The sequence below is a fragment of the Heptranchias perlo genome, chromosome 35 (genome assembly GCF_035084215.1).
Source record: "Heptranchias perlo isolate sHepPer1 chromosome 35, sHepPer1.hap1, whole genome shotgun sequence".
In the NCBI taxonomy this organism is placed as follows: Eukaryota; Metazoa; Chordata; class Chondrichthyes; order Hexanchiformes; family Hexanchidae; genus Heptranchias; species Heptranchias perlo.
In genome coordinates this window covers 7,377,868-7,390,940 of record NC_090359.1, presented here as the reverse complement: position 1 = coordinate 7,390,940, position 13,073 = coordinate 7,377,868, and the positions used below count along the sequence as shown (strand labels likewise).

The 13,073-nt window shown below is 46.8% G+C and overlaps 7 non-coding genes across 7 annotated transcripts; all 7 read left to right on the top strand.

The window, feature by feature from the left end:
- The first annotated feature begins 303 nt into the window (after nucleotides 1-303).
- On the top strand, nucleotides 304-385 carry trnal-aag (transfer RNA leucine (anticodon AAG)). Its single transcript has one exon. It is a non-coding gene; the product is annotated as a tRNA-Leu (tRNA).
- Nucleotides 386-2,009: 1,624 nt separating this feature from the next.
- Nucleotides 2,010-2,091, top strand: trnal-uag (transfer RNA leucine (anticodon UAG)). The gene has a single exon. It is a non-coding gene; the product is annotated as a tRNA-Leu (tRNA).
- Nucleotides 2,092-3,715: 1,624 nt separating this feature from the next.
- Nucleotides 3,716-3,797, top strand: trnal-uag (transfer RNA leucine (anticodon UAG)). The gene has a single exon. It is a non-coding gene; the product is annotated as a tRNA-Leu (tRNA).
- A 1,624-nt stretch (nucleotides 3,798-5,421) lies between these two features.
- trnal-uag (transfer RNA leucine (anticodon UAG)) lies at nucleotides 5,422-5,503 on the top strand. Its single transcript has one exon. It is a non-coding gene; the product is annotated as a tRNA-Leu (tRNA).
- Nucleotides 5,504-7,128: 1,625 nt separating this feature from the next.
- Nucleotides 7,129-7,210, top strand: trnal-aag (transfer RNA leucine (anticodon AAG)). The gene has a single exon. It is a non-coding gene; the product is annotated as a tRNA-Leu (tRNA).
- A 3,334-nt stretch (nucleotides 7,211-10,544) lies between these two features.
- trnal-cag (transfer RNA leucine (anticodon CAG)) lies at nucleotides 10,545-10,626 on the top strand. Its single transcript has one exon. It is a non-coding gene; the product is annotated as a tRNA-Leu (tRNA).
- Nucleotides 10,627-12,252: 1,626 nt separating this feature from the next.
- trnal-aag (transfer RNA leucine (anticodon AAG)) lies at nucleotides 12,253-12,334 on the top strand. Its single transcript has one exon. It is a non-coding gene; the product is annotated as a tRNA-Leu (tRNA).
- The last annotated feature ends 739 nt before the right edge of the window (nucleotides 12,335-13,073 follow it).

Here is a 13,073-nt window from a genome sequence, read left to right as displayed (position 1 = left end):
CATCCACCGTGGCTTCGGATTGGAGCGAGGCCCAAGACATCTGGTTGAATTTCAGGAAGGAAGCGACGTGTCAAACGGAAAATGCAATAATGGCGCGAATGAGATACAAAACCATGCGTGCAGAGCACAATGGATTAGGAATCCATCACCTCAAACACTCGGCCACCTCGTCGCATGAATATTGTTCAGAAAGTCCATTTATTTGATTCGTTCAATGGAAAATCCTCGACTCAAAGGTCAAAATGCAAGAAAACCACATTTCAATCACCAGATATCAGATTCTGAAGCAGAGATTTGACACGTGGTAGCGTGGCCGAGCGGTCTTAGGCGCTGGATTAAGGCTCCAGTCTCTTCGGGGGCGTGGGTTCGAATCCCACCGCTGCCAACGTGTAAAGTGTTTGCTATTTTTTCCTCATCACCAAACATCCTTCTTTTCCAAGCAGCACCGGGCGCGACATTGCTGTTGTTCGGGCATGACTGCCCCACCTGATGCGCTTCGCCTTGATCGTATCCTCGTCCATGCTCTGCGTTGAGGTCGCAGTTTGTTCGGTTTGAATACGAGCTGCAGTATAGTTTCGATTACCTCTTTTGTTCTCTACCACATACACTAATAGAATGCAGCAAGAAATCAATCTTTTGCACAAAAAAGAAATATTTTGTGTTGCTGGCAAAAACCGAACCATTCCTTCAAATCCAGCACTCTCACATGCCTGTACTTGATGCTCCACAGTTCAAACTGGCCTGTTTTCCCAACTTTTTCTTCCTTCCACAGCCAATATGCCGCCTTTCCTTTCTTCCTTCCACTTCATGGAAACTATCCTGCGGCATTGCCGACTCCAGCATTCACTTTCATGATCTCACGCGTTTAAATTTGTTCTGCTGTGACCACTGTTTCTATTGGGCAGATGTCCGATTCGCACCAATGTTCATTTGCGCCTTGAAACCAGTCGACACATTTCGATCTGCGTGACCGCTCGACAGACAAACACGATGAAAGCAGGGCTGGCCTCTGGAAAGACAGCCGCCCGATTGTTCACGAATTTTACTTGTCGAATCTTGTGATCCAGGTGATGGTAACTGAAGAACTCGATTTTGTTTTGATGCTTTTTGGATTTTTTCTTTCAGCAGTTGAGTTGCGTGACCGACGGGCAGCGCTACAGAGCTGCGAGTGGCGGTTGAGAGGTGCACATTTGGCAAGTTGGGGCGGCCCAGGAAGATCGGAAGTATTCCGCCTTGATCTTAATAGTTCTGTTTAAACATGGGATTGAATCGAGTAGAGGATAAATGTAAAGAGCGCCTGTGGCGAAAAAGCAGCGATTGCAGGCCAAGAGCGAAAGGTGTTTCAAATTTTCGTGGCGCAGGAAGCTGTGTGCGGATAAGTCAGATTTTACAGCGAGTGTGTCGGAAAGTAAAGAGCGATGTTGTGTGTGAGTAGAGCTCAAGAAAGTTGTGCTTGAAGCTGCGCCCTTGAGTAAAGTTTCAAGTTGTCAGGAAAACGGCTATAGTGAAAGCTCAAAAAAAAACGAGAAACTGCTGGCAACACTCAGCAGGTCAGGTATTATCTGTGGACAGATACTCGCTTTACCGGGGCGTAATTGTGCACTTTCTTGATCCTTCACGTTATTCACATCTTACACTCGCAACACCTCCGTGCACCAATTTTTCCTTGCTGATTTGAGCGGAGATCAGCGAGCAATGCAAAATTCATCCACCGTGGCTTCGGATTGGAGCGAGGCCCAAGACATCTGGTTGAATTTCAGGAAGGAAGCGACGCATCAAACGGTAAATGCAATAATGGCGCGAATGAGATACAAAACCATGCGTGCAGAGCACAATGGATTAGGAATCCATCACCTCAAACACTCGGCCACCTCGTCGCATGAATATTGTTCAGAAAGTCCATTTATTTGATTCGTTCAATGGAAAATCCTCGACTCAAAGGTCAAAATGCAAGAAAACCACATTTCAATCACCAGATATCAGATTCTGAAGGCAGAGCTTTGACACGTGGTAGCGTGGCCGAGCGGTCCAAGGCGCTGGATTTAGGCTCCAGTCTCTTCGGGGCCGTGGGTTCGAATCCCACCGCTGCCAGTGTGTAAAGTGCTTGCTATTTTTTCCTCATCACCAAACATCCTTCTTTTCCAAGCAGCACCGGGCGCGACATTGCTGTTGTTCGGGCATGACTGCCCCACCTGATGCGCTTCGCCTTGATCGTATCCTCGTCCATGCTCTGCGTTGAGGTCGCAGTTTGTTCGGTTTGAATACGAGCTACAGTATAGTTTCGATTACCTCTTTTGTTCTCTACCACATACACTAATAGAATGCAGCAAGAAATCAATCTTTTGCACAAAAAAGAAATATTTTGTGTTGCTGGCAAAAACCGAACCATTCCTTCAAATCCAGCACTCTCACATGCCTGTACTTGATGCTCCACAGTTCAAACTGGCCTGTTTTCCCAACTTTTTCTTCCTTCCACAGCCAATATGCCGCCTTTCCTTTCTTCCTTCCACTTCATGGAAACTATCCTGCGGCATTGCCGACTCCAGCATTCACTTTCATGATCTCACGCGTTTAAATTTGTTCTGCTGTGACCACTGTTTCTATTGGGCAGATGTCCGATTCGCACCAATCTTCATTTGCGCCTTGAAACCAGTCGACACATTTCGATCTGCGTGACCGCTCGACAGACAAACACGATGAAAGCAGGGCTGGCCTCTGGAAAGACAGCCGCCCGATTGTTCACGAATTTTACTTGTCGAATCTTGTGATCCAGGTGATGGTAACTGAAGAACTGGATTTTGTTTTGATGCTTTTTGGATTTTTTCTTTCAGCAGTTGAGTTGCGTGACCGACGGGCAGCGCTACAGAGCTGCGAGTGGCGGTTGAGAGGTGCACATTTGGCAAGTTGGGGCGGCCCAGGAAGATCGGAAGTATTCCGCCTTGATCTTAATAGTTCTGTTTAAACATGGGATTGAATCGAGTAGAGGATAAATGTAAAGAGCGCCTGTGGCGAAAAAGCAGCGATTGCAGGCCAAGAGCGAAAGGTGTTTCAAATTTTCGTGGCGCAGGAAGCTGTGTGCGGATAAGTCAGATTTTACAGCGAGTGTGTCGGAAAGTAAAGAGCGATGTTGTGTGTGAGTAGAGCTCAAGAAAGTTGTGCTTGAAGCTGCGCCCTTGAGTAAAGTTTCAAGTTGTCAGGAAAACGGCTATAGTGAAAGCTCAAAAAAAAACGAGAAACTGCTGGCAACACTCAGCAGGTCAGGTATTATCTGTGGACAGATACTCGCTTTACCGGGGCGTAATTGTGCACTTTCTTGATCCTTCACGTTATTCACATCTTACACTCGCAACACCTCCGTGCACCAATTTTTCCTTGCTGATTTGAGCAGAGATCAGCGAGCAATGCAAAATTCATCCACCGTGGCTTCGGATTGGAGCGAGGCCCAAGACATCTGGTTGAATTTCAGGAAGGAAGCGACGCATCAAACGGTAAATGCAATAATGGCGCGAATGAGATACAAAACCATGCGTGCAGAGCACAATGGATTAGGAATCCATCACCTCAAACACTCGGCCACCTCGTCGCATGAATATTGTTCAGAAAGTCCATTTATTTGATTCGTTCAATGTAAAATCCTCGACTCAAAGGTCAAAATGCAAGAAAACCACATTTCAATCACCAGATATCAGATTCTGAAGGCAGAGCTTTGACACGTGGTAGCGTGGCCGAGCGGTCCAAGGCGCTGGATTTAGGCTCCAGTCTCTTCGGGGCCGTGGGTTCGAATCCCACCGCTGCCAGTGTGTAAAGTGCTTGCTATTTTTTCCTCATCACCAAACATCCTTCTTTTCCAAGCAGCACCGGGCGCGACATTGCTGTTGTTCGGGCATGACTGCCCCACCTGATGCGCTTCGCCTTGATCGGATCCTCGTCCATGCTCTGCGTTGAGGTCGCAGTTTGTTCGGTTTGAATACGAGCTACAGTATAGTTTCGATTACCTCTTTTGTTCTCTACCACATACACTAATAGAATGCAGCAAGAAATCAATCTTTTGCACAAAAAAGAAATATTTTTTGTTGCTGGCAAAAACCGAACCATTCCTTCAAATCCAGCACTCTCACATGCCTGGACTTGATGCTCCACAGTTCAAACTGGCCTGTTTTCCCCACTTTTTCTTCCTTCCACAGCCAATATGCCGCCTTTCCTTTCTTCCTTCCACTTCATGGAAACTATCCTGCGGCATTGCCGACTCCAGCATTCACTTTCATGATCTCACGCGTTTAAATTTGTTCTGCTGTGACCACTGTTTCTATTGGGCAGATGTCCGATTCGCACCAATGTTCATTTGCGCCTTGAAACCAGTCGACACATTTCGATCTGCGTGACCGCTCGACAGACAAACACGATGAAAGCAGGGCTGGCCTCTGGAAAGACAGCCGCCCGATTGTTCACGAATTTTACTTGTCGAATCTTGTGATCCAGGTGATGGTAACTGAAGAACTGGATTTTGTTTTGATGCTTTTTGGATTTTTTCTTTCAGCAGTTGAGTTGCGTGACCGACGGGCAGCGCGACAGAGCTGCGAGTGGCGGTTGAGAGGTGCACATTTGGCAAGTTGGGGCGGCCCAGGAAGATCGGAAGTATTCCGCCTTGATCTTAATAGTTCTGTTTAAACATGGGATTGAATCGAGTAGAGGATAAATGTAAAGAGCGCCTGTGGCGAAAAAGCAGCGATTGCAGGCCAAGAGCGAAAGGTGTTTCAAATTTTCGTGGCGCAGGAAGCTGTGTGCGGATAAGTCAGATTTTACAGCGAGTGTGTCGGAAAGTAAAGAGCGATGTTGTGTGTGAGTAGAGCTCAAGAAAGTTGTGCTTGAAGCTGCGCCCTTGAGTAAAGTTTCAAGTTGTCAGGAAAACGGCTATAGTGAAAGCTCAAAAAAAAACGAGAAACTGCTGGCAACACTCAGCAGGTCAGGTATTATCTGTGGACAGATACTCGCTTTACCGGGGCGTAATTGTGCACTTTCTTGATCCTTCACGTTATTCACATCTTACACTCGCAACACCTCCGTGCACCAATTTTTCCTTGCTGATTTGAGCAGAGATCAGCGAGCAATGCAAAATTCATCCACCGTGGCTTCGGATTGGAGCGAGGCCCAAGACATCTGGTTGAATTTCAGGAAGGAAGCGACGCATCAAACGGTAAATGCAATAATGGCGCGAATGAGATACAAAACCATGCGTGCAGAGCACAATGGATTAGGAATCCATCACCTCAAACACTCGGCCACCTCGTCGCATGAATATTGTTCAGAAAGTCCATTTATTTGATTCGTTCAATGTAAAATCCTCGACTCAAAGGTCAAAATGCAAGAAAACCACATTTCAATCACCAGATATCAGATTCTGAAGGCAGAGCTTTGACAGGAGGTAGCGTGGCCGAGCGGTCCAAGGCGCTGGATTTAGGCTCCAGTCTCTTCGGGGCCGTGGGTTCGAATCCCACCGCTGCCAGTGTGTAAAGTGCTTGCTATTTTTTCCTCATCACCAAACTTCCTTCTTTTCCAAGCAGCACCGGGCGCGACATTGCTGTTGTTCGGGCATGACTGCCCCACCTGATGCGCTTCGCCTTGATCGTATCCTCGTCCATGCTCTGCGTTGAGGTCGCAGTTTGTTCGGTTTGAATACGAGCTACAGTATAGTTTCGATTACCTCTTTTGTTCTCTACCACATACACTAATAGAATGCAGCAAGAAATCAATCTTTTGCACAAAAAAGAAATATTTTTTGTTGCTGGCAAAAACCGAACCATTCCTTCAAATCCAGCACTCTCACATGCCTGTACTTGATGCTCCACAGTTCAAACTGCCTGTTTTCCCCACTTTTTCTTCCTTCCACAGCCAATATGCCGCCTTTCCTTTCTTCCTTCCACTTCATGGAAACTATCCTGCGGCATTGCCGACTCCAGCATTCACTTTCATGATCTCACGCGTTTAAATTTGTTCTGCTGTGACCACTGTTTCTATTGGGCAGATGTCCGATTCGCACCAATGTTCATTTGCGCCTTGAAACCAGTCGACACATTTCGATCTGCGTGACCGCTCGACAGACAAACACGATGAAAGCAGGGCTGGCCTCTGGAAAGACAGCCGCCCGATTGTTCACGAATTTTACTTGTCGAATCTTGTGATCCAGGTGATGGTAACTGAAGAACTCGATTTTGTTTTGATGCTTTTTGGATTTTTTCTTTCAGCAGTTGAGTTGCGTGACCGACGGGCAGCGCTACAGAGCTGCGAGTGGCGGTTGAGAGGTGCACATTTGGCAAGTTGGGGCGGCCCAGGAAGATCGGAAGTATTCCGCCTTGATCTTAATAGTTCTGTTTAAACATGGGATTGAATCGAGTAGAGGATAAATGTAAAGAGCGCCTGTGGCGAAAAAGGAGCGATTGCAGTCCAAGAGCGAAAGTTGTTTCAAATTTTCGTGGCGCAGGAAGCTGTGTGCGGATAAGTCAGATTTTACAGCGAGTGTGTCGGAAAGTAAAGAGCGATGATGTGTGTGAGTCGAGCTCAAGAAAGTTGTGCTTGAAGCTGCGCCCTTGAGTAAAGTTTCAAGTTGTCAGGAAAACGGCTATCGTGAAAGCTCAAAAATAAATCCAGAAACTGCTGGCAACACTCAGCAGGTCAGGTATTATCTGTGGACAGATACTCGCTTTACCGGGGCGTCATTGTGCACTTTCTTGATACTTCACGTTATTCACATCTAACACTCGCAACACCTCCGTGCACCAATCAGGACCTTGCTGATTTGATCAGAGATCAGCGAGCAATGCAAAATTCATCCACCGTGGCTTCGGATTGGAGCGAGGCCCAAGACTTCTGGTTGAATTTCAGGAAGGAACCGACACATCAAACGGTAAATGCAATAATGGCGCGGATGAGATACAAAACCATGCGTGCAGAGCACAATGGATTAGGAATCCATCACCTCAAACACTCGGCCACCTCGTCGCATGAATATTGGTCAGAAAGCCCATTTATTTGATTCGTTCGATGGAAAATCCTCGACTCAAAGGTCAAAATGCAAGAAAACCACATTTCAATCACCAGATATCAGATTCTGAAGGCAGAGCTTTGACAGGTGGTAGCGTGGCCGAGTGGTCTAAGGCGCTGGATTAAGGCTCCAGTCTCTTCGGGGGCGTGGGTTCGAATCCCACCGCTGCCATTGTGTAAAGTGCTTGCTATTTTTTCCTCATCACCAAACATCCTTCTTTTCCAAGCAGCACCGGGCGCGACATTGCTGTTGTTCGGGCATGACTGCCCCACCTGATGCGCTTCGCCTTGATCGTATCCTCGTCCATGCTCTGCGTTGAGGTCGCAGTTTGTTCGGTTTGAATACGAGCTACACTATAGTTTCGATTACCTCTTTTGTTCTCTACCACATACACTAATAGAATGCAGCAAGAAATCAATCTTTTGCACAAAAAAGAAATATTTTTTGTTGCTGGCAAAAACCTAACCATTCCTTCAAATCCAGCACTCTCACATGCCTGTACTTGATGCTCCACAGTTCAAACTGGCCTGTTTTCCCCACTTTTTCTTCCTTCCACAGCCAATATGCCGCCTTTCCTTTCTTCCTTCCACTTCATGGAAACTTTCCTGCGGCATTGCCGACTCCAGCATTCATTTTCATGATCTCACGCCTTTAACTTTGTTCTGCTGCGACCACTGTTTCTATTGGGCAGATGTCCGATTCGCACCAATGTTCATTTGCGCCTTGAAACCTGTCGATACATTTCGATCTGCGTGACCGCTCGACAGACAAACACGATGAAAGCAGGGCTGGCCTCTGTAAAGACAGCCGCCCGATTGTTCACGAATTTTACTTGTCGAATCTTGTGATCCAGGTGATGGTAACTGAAGAACTGGATTTTGTTTTGATGCTTTTTGGATTTTTTCTTTCAGCAGTTGAGTTGCGTGACCGACGGGCAGCGCGACAGAGCTGCGAGTGGCGGTTGAGAGGTGCACATTTGGCAAGTTGGGGCGGCCCAGGAAGATCGGACGTGTTCCGCCTTGATCTTAATAGTTCTGTTTAAACATGGGATTGAATCGAGTAGAGGATAAATGTAAAGAGCGCCTGTGGCGAAAAAGGAGCGATTGCAGTCCAAGAGCGAAAGTTGTTTCAAATTTTCGTTTCGCAGGAAGCTGTGTGCGGATAAGCCAGATTTTAAAGCGAGTGTGTTGGAAAGTAAAGAGCGATGATGTGTGTGAGTCGAGCTCAAGAAAGTTGTGCTTGAAGCTGCGCCCTTGAGTAAAGTTTCAAGTTGTCAGGAAAACGGCTATCGTGAAAGCTCAAAAATAAATCCAGAAACTGCTGGCAACACTCAGCAGGTCAGGTATTATCTGTGGACAGATACTCGCTTTACCGGGGCGTCATTGTGCACTTTCTTGATACTTCACGTTATTCACATCTAACACTCGCAACACCTCCGTGCACCAATCAGGACCTTGCTGATTTGATCAGAGATCAGCGAGCATTGCAAAATACATCCAAGGTGGCTTCGGATTGGAGCGAGGCCCAAGACTTCTGGTTGAATTTCAGGAAGGAACCGACACATCAAACGGTAAATGCAATAATGGCGCGGATGAGATACAAAACCATGCGTGCAGAGCACAATGGATTAGGAATCCATCACCTCAAACACTCGGCCACCTCGTCGCATGAATATTGCTCAGAAAGCCCATTTATTTGATTCGTTCAATGGAAAATCCTCGACTCAAAGGTCAAAATGCAAGAAAACCACATTTCAATCACCAGATATCAGATTCTGAAGGCAGAACGTTGTCAGGTGTTAGCGTGGCCGAGCGGTCTTAGGCGCTGCATTCAGGCTCCAGTCTCTTCGGGGGCGTGGGTTCGAATCCCACCGCTGCCAGCGTGTAAAGTGCTTGCTATTTTTTCCTCATCACCAAACATCCTTCTTTTCCAAGCAGCACCGGGCGCGACATTGCTGTTGTTCGGGCATGACTGCCCCACCTGATGCGCTTCGCCTTGATCGTATCCTCGTCCATGCTCTGCGTTGAGGTCGCAGTTTGTTCGGTTTGAATACGAGCTACACTATAGTTTCGATTACCTCTTTTGTTCTCTACCACATACACTAATAGAATGCAGCAAGAAATCAATCTTTTGCACAAAAAAGAAATATTTTTTGTTGCTGGCAAAAACCTAACCATTCCTTCAAATCCAGCACTCTCACATGCCTGTACTTGATGCTCCACAGTTCAAACTGGCCTGTTTTCCCCACTTTTTCTTCCTTCCACAGCCAATATGCCGACTTTCCTTTCTTCCTTCCACTTCATGGAAACTTTCCTGCGGCATTGCCGACTCCAGCATTCACTTTCATGATCTCACGCCTTGAAGTTTGTTCTGCTGCGACCACTGTTTCTATTGGGCAGATGTCCGATTCGCACCAATGTTCATTTGCGCCTTGAAACCAGTCGATACATTTCGATCTGCGTGACCGCTCGACAGACAAACACGATGAAAGCAGGGCTAGCCTCTGGAAAGACAGCCGCCCGATTGTTCACGAATTTTACTTGTCGAATCTTGTGATCCAGGTGATGGTAACTGAAGAACTGGATTTTGTTTTGATGCTTTTTGGATTTTTTCTTTCAGCAGTTGAGTTGCGTGACCGACGGGCAGCGCGACAGAGCTGCGAGTGGCGGTTGAGAGGTGCACATTTGGCAAGTTGGGGCGGCCCAGGAAGATCGGAAGTGTTCCGCCTTGATCTTAATAGTTCTGTTTAAACATGGGATTGAATCGAGTAGAGGATAAATGTAAAGAGCGCCTGTGGCGAAAAAGGAGCGATTGCAGTCCAAGAGCGAAAGTTGTTTCAAATTTTCGTTTCGCAGGAAGCTGTGTGCGGATAAGCCAGATTTTAAAGCGAGTGTGTTGGAAAGTAAAGAGCGATGATGTGTGTGAGTCGAGCTCAAGAATGTTGTGCTTGAAGCTGCGCCCTTGAGTAAAGTTTCAAGTTGTCAGGAAAACGGCTATCGTGAAAGCTCAAAAATAAATCCAGAAACTGCTGGCAACACTCAGCAGGTCAGGTATTATCTGTGGACAGATACTCGCTTTACCGGGGCGTCATTGTGCACTTTCTTGATACTTCACGTTATTCACATCTAACACTCGCAACACCTCCGTGCACCAATCAGGACCTTGCTGATTTGATCAGAGATCAGCGAGCATTGCAAAATACATCCAAGGTGGCTTCGGATTGGAGCGAGGCCCAAGACTTCTGGTTGAATTTCAGGAAGGAACCGACACATCAAACGGTAAATGCAATAATGGCGCGGATGAGATACAAAACCATGCGTGCAGAGCACAATGGATTAGGAATCCATCACCTCAAACACTCGGCCACCTCGTCGCATGAATATTGCTCAGAAAGCCCATTTATTTGATTCGTTCAATGGAAAATCCTCGACTCAAAAGTCAAAATGCAAGAAAACCACATTTCAATCACCAGATATCAGATTCTGAAGGCAGAACGTTGTCAGGTGTTAGCGTGGCCGAGCGGTCTTAGGCGCTGCATTCAGGCTGCAGTCTCTTCGGGGGCGTGGGTTCGAATCCCACCGCTGCCAGCGTGTAAAGTGCTTGCTATTTTTTCCTCATCACCAAACATCCTTCTTTTCCAAGCAGCACCGGGCGCGACATTGCTGTTGTTCGGGCATGACTGCCCCACCTGATGCGCTTCGCCTTGATCGTATCCTCGTCCATGCTCTGCGTTGAGGTCGCAGTTTGTTCGGTTTGAATACGAGCTACAGTATAGTTTCGATTACCTCTTTTGTTCTCTACCACATACACTAATAGAATGCAGCAAGAAATCAATCTTTTGCACAAAAAAGAAATATTTTTTGTTGCTGGCAAAAACCTAACCATTCCTTCAAATCCAGCACTCTCACATGCCTGTACTTGATGCTCCACAGTTCAAACTGGCCTGTTTTCCCCACTTTTTCTTCCTTCCACAGCCAATATGCCGACTTTCCTTTCTTCCTTCCACTTCATGGAAACTTTCCTGCGGCATTGCCGACTCCAGCATTCACTTTCATGATCTCACGCCTTGAAGTTTGTTCTGCTGCGACCACTGTTTCTATTGGGCAGATGTCCGATTCGCACCAATGTTCATTTGCGCCTTGAAACCAGTCGATACATTTCGATCTGCGTGACCGCTCGACAGACAAACACGATGAAAGCAGGGCTGGCCTCTGGAAAGACAGCCGCCCGATTGTTCATGAATTTTACTTGTCGAATCTTGTGATCCAGGTGATGGTAACTGAAGAACTGGATTTTGTTTTGATGCTTTTTGGATTTTTTCTTTCAGCAGTTGAGTTGCGTGACCGACGGGCAGCGCGACAGAGCTGCGAGTGGCGGTTGAGAGGTGCACATTTGGCAAGTTGGGGCGGCCCAGGAAGATCGGAAGTGTTCCGCCTTGATCTTAATAGTTCTGTTTAAACATGGGATTGAATCGAGTAGAGGATAAATGTAAAGAGCGCCTGTGGCGAAAAAGGAGCGATTGCAGGCCAAGAGCGAAAGGTGTTTCAAATTTTCGTGGCGCAGGAAGCTGTGTGCGGATAAGCCAGATTTTAAAGCGAGTGTGTAGGAAAGTAAAGAGCGATGATGTGTGTGAGTCGAGCTCAAGAAAGTTGTGCTTGAAGCTGCGCCCTTGAGTAAAGTTTCAAGTTGTCAGGAAAACGGCTATCGTGAAAGCTCAAAAATAAATCCAGAAACTGCTGGCAACACTCAGCAGGTCAGGTATTATCTGTGGACAGATACTCGCTTTACCGGGGCGTCATTGTGCACTTTCTTGATACTTCACGTTATTCACATCTAACACTCGCAACACCTCCGTGCACCAATCAGGACCTTGCTGATTTGATCAGAGATCAGCGAGCATTGCAAAATACATCCAAGGTGGCTTCGGATTGGAGTGAGGCCCAAGACTTCTGGTTGAATTTCAGGAAGGAACCGACACATCAAACGGTAAATGCAATAATGGCGCGGATGAGATACAAAACCATGCGTGCAGAGCACAATGGATTAGGAATCCATCACCTCAAACACTCGGCCACCTCGTCGCATGAATATTGCTCAGAAAGCCCATTTATTTGATTCGTTCGATGGAAAATCCTCGACTCAAAGGTCAAAATGCAAGAAAACCACATTTCAATCACCAGATATCAGATTCTGAAGGCAGAGTTTTGACAGGTGGTAGCGTGGCCGAGCGGTCTAAGGCGCTGGATTAAGGCTCCAGTCTCTTCGGGGGCGTGGGTTCGAATCCCACCGCTGCCAGCGTGTAAAGTGCTTGCTATTTTTTCCTCATCACCAAACATCCTTCTTTTCCAAGCAGCACCGGGCGCGACATTGCTGTTGTTCGGGCATGACTGCCCCACCTGATGCGCTTCGCCTTGATCGTATCCTCGTCCATGCTCTGCGTTGAGGTCGCAGTTTGTTCGGTTTGAATACGAGCTACAGTATAGTTTCGATTACCTCTTTTGTTCTCTACCACATACACTAATAGAATGCAGCAAGAAATCAATCTTTTGCACAAAAAAAGAAATATTTTTTGTTGCTGGCAAAAACCTAACCATTCCTTCAAATCCAGCACTCTCACATGCCTGTACTTGATGCTCCACAGTTCAAACTGGCCTGTTTTCCCCACTTTTTCTTCCTTCCACAGCCAATATGCCGCCTTTCCTTTCTTCCTTCCACTTCATGGAAACTTTCCTGCGGCATTGCCGACTCCAGCATTCACTTTCATGATCTCACGCCTTTCAGTTTGTTCTGCTGCGACCACTGTTTCGATTGGGCAGATGTCCGATTCGCACCAATGTTCATTTGCGCCTTGAAACCTGTCGATACATTTCGATCTGCGTGACCGCTCGACAGACAAACACGATGAAAGCAGGGCTGGCCTCTGGAAAGACAGCCGCCCGATTGTTCACGAATTTTACTTGTCGAATCTTGTGATCCAGGTGATGGTAACTGAAGAACTGGATTTTGTTTTGATGCTTTTTGGATTTTTTCTTTC